At 54.6% G+C, this 7,500-nt stretch overlaps 2 non-coding genes and 1 pseudogene across 2 annotated transcripts; all 3 read left to right on the top strand.

The window, feature by feature from the left end:
* Window positions 1–4,640: 4,640 nt before the first annotated feature.
* LOC124744326 lies at window positions 4,641–6,549 on the top strand. Its single transcript, XR_007010686.1, has one exon. It is a non-coding gene; the product is annotated as a small subunit ribosomal RNA (ribosomal RNA).
* A 352-nt stretch (window positions 6,550–6,901) lies between these two features.
* LOC124744318 lies at window positions 6,902–7,056 on the top strand. The gene has a single exon (XR_007010682.1). It is a non-coding gene; the product is annotated as a 5.8S ribosomal RNA (ribosomal RNA).
* Window positions 7,057–7,244: 188 nt separating this feature from the next.
* Window positions 7,245–7,500, top strand: part of LOC124744320 — a 4,221-nt pseudogene continuing 3,965 nt past the window's right edge.

Here is a 7,500-nt window from a genome sequence, read left to right as displayed (position 1 = left end):
GTGGACCACCCCAACCGCCAAACGCGCACCTCCAGCGGATGAACGGCGGACGTTTCCCGCACTCGTAAAGTGCAATCCACCCCTATAACTTGCGTTTCATGAAGAGTTATTTCCAATATGCGACATTCCCGCTGTCCCTATACATGAGCCGCGACCTGTACCACTTACGAGCGAGAGACGCGATCGCGTTGCTCACTGTACGGCGTCCGATACCGAGCCATCAGCATGTCGGTCCCCATGCGCGTTGCACTCGCACTCGCACTCGCAAAAACGTGGGGCAAATATATTACGCGGAAGAGTTATAACAGACCGAGCCCCACTGCATGGGGGGAGTCTTTGTCACTAATGTACACAGATAGAACATTGTGGACTGGAACCAGATTACCCGTACACACGGCGCTGATTAGTAATCAATGCAGAGCCATCAAACTACAGAAAATATATACAACTGTCCGTATACATGCTGAAAGAGTCTGCCCACAATGGGAACCACACGTCAGCCAGACACTCTGATCACGCACCACTCTCTGCTTCTAACAGGCGCACATACAATATGTAAGCACCAGCATGGAACAACATCCAGTGCATCCTCTCCGCCACATTACACAATCCACACTATCACAACCAGACCAGGAGGTCCATGCGGAAAATAGAATATCCCACCCTTTCGACATCCACCATTGCGCAGATAAGGCACCAACACCCACACATGTCCTATACAACGGTGCACCCAACATCACAATAGTACCTCCTGTCACAGCGCACAAACAATGACATGAGTCAAAGACACAGGTCTGACACAAGCATAGAATTGGAGCGCCGCCTCTAATAAGCCAAAGGTGCATCCTGACGTGACAAATCTCATCATGTCACAAGCATTCACTTACTATAATCACTATCAACGAACCTGCCGCCCCGCCCCCCCCCCCCCCCCCACACCTTTCCTTACAACAACGTGTAACCTAACCTAACCCATGTTGTACCTTAACCTAACCCATGTTGTACCTTAACCTAACCCATGTTGTGCCTTAACCTAACCCATGTTGTGCCTTAACCTAACCCATGTTGTCCCCTAACCTAACCCAAGTTGTCCCCTAACCTAACCCATGTTGTCCCTTAACCTAACCCATGTTGTGCCTTAACCTAACCCATGTTGTGCCTTAACCTAACCCATGTTGTCCCCTAACCTAACCCATGTTGTCCCCTAACCTAACCCATGTTGTGCCTTAACCTAACCCATGTTGTCCCCTAACCTAACCCATGTTGTGCCTTAACCTAACCCATGTTGTCCCCTAACCTAACCCATGTTGTCCCCTAACCTAACCCATGTTGTCCCCTAACCTAACCCATGTTGTGCCTTAACCTAACCCATGTTGTGCCTTAACCTAACCCATGTTGTCCCCTAACCTAACCCAAGTTGTCCCCTAACCTAACCCATGTTGTCCCCTAACCTAACCCATGTTGTGCCTTAACCTAACCCATGTTGTGCCTTAACCTAACCCATGTTGTGCCTTAACCTAACCCATGTTGTCCCCTAACCTAACCCATGTTGTCCCCTAACCTAACCCATGTTGTGCCTTAACCTAACCCATGTTGTCCCCTAACCTAACCCATGTTGTGCCTTAACCTAACCCATGTTGTCCCCTAACCTAACCCATGTTGTCCCCTAACCTAACCCATGTTGTCCCCTAACCTAACCCATGTTGTGCCTTAACCTAACCCATGTTGTGCCTTAACCTAACCCATGTTGTCCCCTAACCTAACCCATGTTGTCCCCTAACCTAACCCATGTTGTCCCCTAACCTAACCCATGTTGTCCCCTAACCTAACCCATGTTGTCCCCTAACCTAACCCATGTTGTCCCCTAACCTAACCCATGTTGTCCCCTAACCTAACCCATGTTGTCCCCTAACCTAACCCATGTTGTCCCCTAACCTAACCCATGTTGTCCCCTAACCTAACCCATGTTGTGCCCTAACCTAACCCATGTTGTGCCCTAACCTAACCCATGTTGTGCCCTAACCTAACCCATGTTGTGCCTTAACCTAACCCATGTTGTCCCCTAACCTAACCCATGTTGTCCCCTAACCTAACCCATGTTGTCCCCTAACCTAACCCATGTTGTCCCCTAACCTAACCCATGTTGTCCCCTAACCTAACCCATGTTGTGCCTTAACCTAACCCATGTTGTCCCCTAACCTAACCCATGTTGTCCCCTAACCTAACCCATGTTGTCCCCTAACCTAACCCATGTTGTCCCCTAACCTAACCCATGTTGTCCCCTAACCTAACCCATGTTGTCCCCTAACCTAACCCATGTTGTCCCCTAACCTAACCCATGTTGTCCCCTAACCTAACCCATGTTGTGCCCTAACCTAACCCATGTTGTCCCCTAACCTAACCCATGTTGTGCCTTAACCTAACCCATGTTGTGCCTTAACCTAACCCATGTTGTCCCCTAACCTAACCCATGTTGTCCCCTAACCTAACCCATGTTGTGCCTTAACCTAACCCATGTTGTGCCGTAACCTAACCCATGTTGTGCCTTAACCTAACCCATGTTGTGCCTTAACCTAACCCATGTTGTGCCTTAACCTAACCCATGTTGTGCCTTAACCTAACCCATGTTGTGCCTTAACCTAACCCACGTTGTCCCCTAACGTAACCCACGTTGTCCCCTAACGTAACCCACGTTGTCCCCTAACGTAACCCACGTTGTCCCCTAACGTAACCCACGTTGTCCCCTAACGTAACCCACGTTGTCCCCTAACGTAACCCACGTTGTCCCCTAACGTAACCCACGTTGTCGCCTATCGTAACCCACGTTGTCGCCTAAACCTGCTCTGTAATTGTTATACGACTCGTTCAATTAGTGTAGTGTTGCCCACCCGCAACCCTCGCAATATAGTTCGCTACTCGCACTGCCCGCTCCCCTGTGTATCGCTTCATGTTAAACACCTTGCAAGTCTTGCTGACTTTCCACATGCTCCTGCTGTACACTGTAATGTGGATGGCAGCAGGGCGTACATGCCGCCCCCCCCCCCCCCCCACCTCTCCCCACGTCCCCACCTTGCCCCCTGCCTTCGCAAGGTGGTTGGTGACAAGTTTGCATGTTCAATGCCCTTCGCATGCGACGTACGCAGGCTACGTTGTGGTGCGGCCTGTGTCAACTGTCCGCTGATGTCGTACGCGTGAACCACAATCTGTACTGCACATTCGTCCTTATGTACTGAATGATACATCGTGGCACATGTGTGACCGTACAACGACTGCGCCCAAAAACGGCGGACCATACAGTGCAAATATTGTGCACGCAGCTACGTGTCGTCTCCCTATGAGAGCTGGATTGCAGTGTGGTACGCCATAGAGACGTGTGGGAGGAACGGACGCCGTGGATGGCGATCAGCATGAGCTGTCTGTTGATGTATTCGGACCTAGTCGTCTCTCCTCACACACCGTGATGGCATGGTGCAGCGCGTTCCATATCTGCGACATGCTACAGAAGCCGGTTGACAGTCGTTCGAGCAATGGACATCGCATACGTACGGGGGCCACCTTCCACGTATTGTCTAGGCGTGCACATTTTGTTGCGTGTATGTGGGCAGACGTAGTGTGGCGTGACACCTGACACAGGCATGCAATAATGGTTGAAGTTGCAAATGGCGATGGACGCCTACGTTTTCTGGTGAAGTTACGCAAATGAAGAAATGGTAACCCGTTGTGGTGCGGTTGTTCTCGCTAGGGGTGAATCGGTGATGGCGACGATAGGTTGAGGTACTAACCGGTTGTTCCAGCGATACCCACCATGCCGACGAAACTGAACGGCATCTGGGTGTGAAGCGATACGCGGCGGTGGCTGGGTGGGACCGTCCCCGGCCGGTGAGGGGGCGCCTCCCGGCGTGCTGGCCGCGCGGTGCGTGGGCGCACGCGCTACAGCCGGCTGGTGGGGGCGGCCAGTGGCAGGCGCGCCGGCCGACGGACGCGGCAGGCGTCGCAGCTGCGCGCCGGCGCACCCTGCGCGCGGCGCCGTGCGGCCAAAGTAGGTCCTCGCGGGCCCGGTGCGAAGCGCGGTGGACATCTGCAGTGTGCTGGTCCGATTGAGGACTGTGTGCGTTGAGGATGCGCCGCCGCCCGGCGCTCGGCGCCGCGACGCCGTCTGCTGCTCGGTCGCCCCAGCGGTTCTCGCTGGTGGTTTGTATCGCAGCTGTGCGGATGTGTTGGCGTGTGCGCTGTGCTGGGAGAGTTCGCTTCGGCACCCAAGTGGGGCTTTTGTCCTTCTGTGGCGCTGGCGTTGGAGCTGCCGGTCACCGTAGGTGGCGCGTGTTGTCTCCCGCCGGCAATGCCACGACAGCACGCTCCCGGGCCTCTGTCGGCAGCGGCAAGCTCAGTTGGGAGCACGGGTGGTCGCACCGAAAGCGTCTACTCGCCTAACTCCGGGCGATTGCGCCTCTCTCGAACCCGACCAAGTACTTGGGACGGCGCTGCGCGCCGCCGGGACCTGAGAGGGTTTCGAGGTGTATTGTGCAGGGGAGCTCAGCCTCCTCCTGTTTGCAGAATGATTGAGCGGACGCTTGCGTGTTCGCGCGGGCCCCCGGGACACACTCCCGGGCGGCCGGCTGCTCAGCTCTAGTTGACGCAGCTCCCTGGTTGATCCTGCCAGTAGTCATATGCTTGTCTCAAAGATTAAGCCATGCATGTCTCAGTACAAGCCGCATTAAGGTGAAACCGCGAATGGCTCATTAAATCAGTTATGGTTCCTTAGATCGTACCCACGTTACTTGGATAACTGTGGTAATTCTAGAGCTAATACATGCAAACAGAGTCCCGACCAGAGATGGAAGGGACGCTTTTATTAGATCAAAACCAATCGGTCGGCTCGTCCGGTCCGTTTGCCTTGGTGACTCTGAATAACTTTGGGCTGATCGCACGGTCCTCGTACCGGCGACGCATCTTTCAAATGTCTGCCTTATCAACTGTCGATGGTAGGTTCTGCGCCTACCATGGTTGTAACGGGTAACGGGGAATCAGGGTTCGATTCCGGAGAGGGAGCCTGAGAAACGGCTACCACATCCAAGGAAGGCAGCAGGCGCGCAAATTACCCACTCCCGGCACGGGGAGGTAGTGACGAAAAATAACGATACGGGACTCATCCGAGGCCCCGTAATCGGAATGAGTACACTTTAAATCCTTTAACGAGTATCTATTGGAGGGCAAGTCTGGTGCCAGCAGCCGCGGTAATTCCAGCTCCAATAGCGTATATTAAAGTTGTTGCGGTTAAAAAGCTCGTAGTTGGATTTGTGTCCCACGCTGTTGGTTCACCGCCCGTCGGTGTTTAACTGGCATGTATCGTGGGACGTCCTGCCGGTGGGGCGAGCCGAAGGCGTGCGACCGCCCCGTGCGTGCTCGTGCGTCCCGAGGCGGACCCCGTTGAAATCCTACCAGGGTGCTCTTTATTGAGTGTCTCGGTGGGCCGGCACGTTTACTTTGAACAAATTAGAGTGCTTAAAGCAGGCAAGCCCGCCTGAATACTGTGTGCATGGAATAATGGAATAGGACCTCGGTTCTATTTTGTTGGTTTTCGGAACCCGAGGTAATGATTAATAGGGACAGGCGGGGGCATTCGTATTGCGACGTTAGAGGTGAAATTCTTGGATCGTCGCAAGACGAACAGAAGCGAAAGCATTTGCCAAGTATGTTTTCATTAATCAAGAACGAAAGTTAGAGGTTCGAAGGCGATCAGATACCGCCCTAGTTCTAACCATAAACGATGCCAGCCAGCGATCCGCCGCAGTTCCTCCGATGACTCGGCGGGCAGCCTCCGGGAAACCAAAGCTTTTGGGTTCCGGGGGAAGTATGGTTGCAAAGCTGAAACTTAAAGGAATTGACGGAAGGGCACCACCAGGAGTGGAGCCTGCGGCTTAATTTGACTCAACACGGGAAACCTCACCAGGCCCGGACACCGGAAGGATTGACAGATTGATAGCTCTTTCTTGATTCGGTGGGTGGTGGTGCATGGCCGTTCTTAGTTGGTGGAGCGATTTGTCTGGTTAATTCCGATAACGAACGAGACTCTAGCCTGCTAACTAGTCGCGTGACATCCTTCGTGCTGTCAGCGATTACTTTTCTTCTTAGAGGGACAGGCGGCTTCTAGCCGCACGAGATTGAGCAATAACAGGTCTGTGATGCCCTTAGATGTTCTGGGCCGCACGCGCGCTACACTGAAGGAATCAGCGTGTCTTCCTAGGCCGAAAGGTCGGGGTAACCCGCTGAACCTCCTTCGTGCTAGGGATTGGGGCTTGCAATTGTTCCCCATGAACGAGGAATTCCCAGTAAGCGCGAGTCATAAGCTCGCGTTGATTACGTCCCTGCCCTTTGTACACACCGCCCGTCGCTACTACCGATTGAATGATTTAGTGAGGTCTTCGGACTGGTACGCGGCATTGACTCTGTCGTTGCCGATGCTACCGGAAAGATGACCAAACTTGATCATTTAGAGGAAGTAAAAGTCGTAACAAGGTTTCCGTAGGTGAACCTGCGGAAGGATCATTACCGACTAGACTGCATGTCTTTCGATGTGCGTGTCGTGTCGCGCAACACGCTACCTGTACGGCTCGCAGTAGCCGTGCGCCGCGTGCGGAACCACGCGTGCCTCTCAAAACTAGCGGCAATGTTGTGTGGTACGAGCGCTGAAGCGCTGGAGCGGCTGGCCTGCGGCACCTGGCGCCTGGCGCCGGTTTTGAATGACTTTCGCCCGAGTGCCTGTCCGCTCCGGTGTGGAGCCGTACGACGCCCGTCGGCCGTGAGGCCGTTGGACACAGAACGCTGGAACAGGGGCCGCCACACGCCTCACTCCCGCCTATGCGACCGTCTCGAAAGAGACGGCGGAAACTTGAGAAAAGATCACCCAGGACGGTGGATCACTCGGCTCGTGGGTCGATGAAGAACGCAGCAAATTGCGCGTCGACATGTGAACTGCAGGACACATGAACATCGACGTTTCGAACGCACATTGCGGTCCATGGATTCCGTTCCCGGGCCACGTCTGGCTGAGGGTCGGCTACGTATACTGAAGCGCGCGGCGTTTGCCCCGCTTCGCAGACCTGGGAGTGTCGCGGCCGCCTGTGGGGCCGGCCGCGTCTCCTCAAACGTGCGATGCGCGCCCGTCGCCTGGCGGTTCGCATACCGGTACTTTCTCGGTAGCGTGCACAGCCGGCTGGCGGTGTGGCGTGCGACACCTCGTACAACGACCTCAGAGCAGGCGAGACTACCCGCTGAATTTAAGCATATTACTAAGCGGAGGAAAAGAAACTAACAAGGATTCCCCCAGTAGCGGCGAGCGAACAGGGAAGAGTCCAGCACCGAACCCCGCAGGCTGCCGCCTGTCGTGGCATGTGGTGTTTGGGAGGGTCCACTACCCCGACGCCTCGCGCCGAGCCCAAGTCCAACTTGAATGAGGCCACGGCCCGTAGAGGGTGCCAGGCCCGTAGCGGCCGGTGCGAG

Source organism: Schistocerca piceifrons, unplaced genomic scaffold (assembly GCF_021461385.2).
Source record: "Schistocerca piceifrons isolate TAMUIC-IGC-003096 unplaced genomic scaffold, iqSchPice1.1 HiC_scaffold_287, whole genome shotgun sequence".
Taxonomy (NCBI): domain Eukaryota; kingdom Metazoa; phylum Arthropoda; class Insecta; order Orthoptera; family Acrididae; genus Schistocerca; species Schistocerca piceifrons.
The sequence above is the reverse complement of the archived record's forward strand: the minus strand, read 5'-3'. Positions and strand labels throughout refer to the sequence as shown.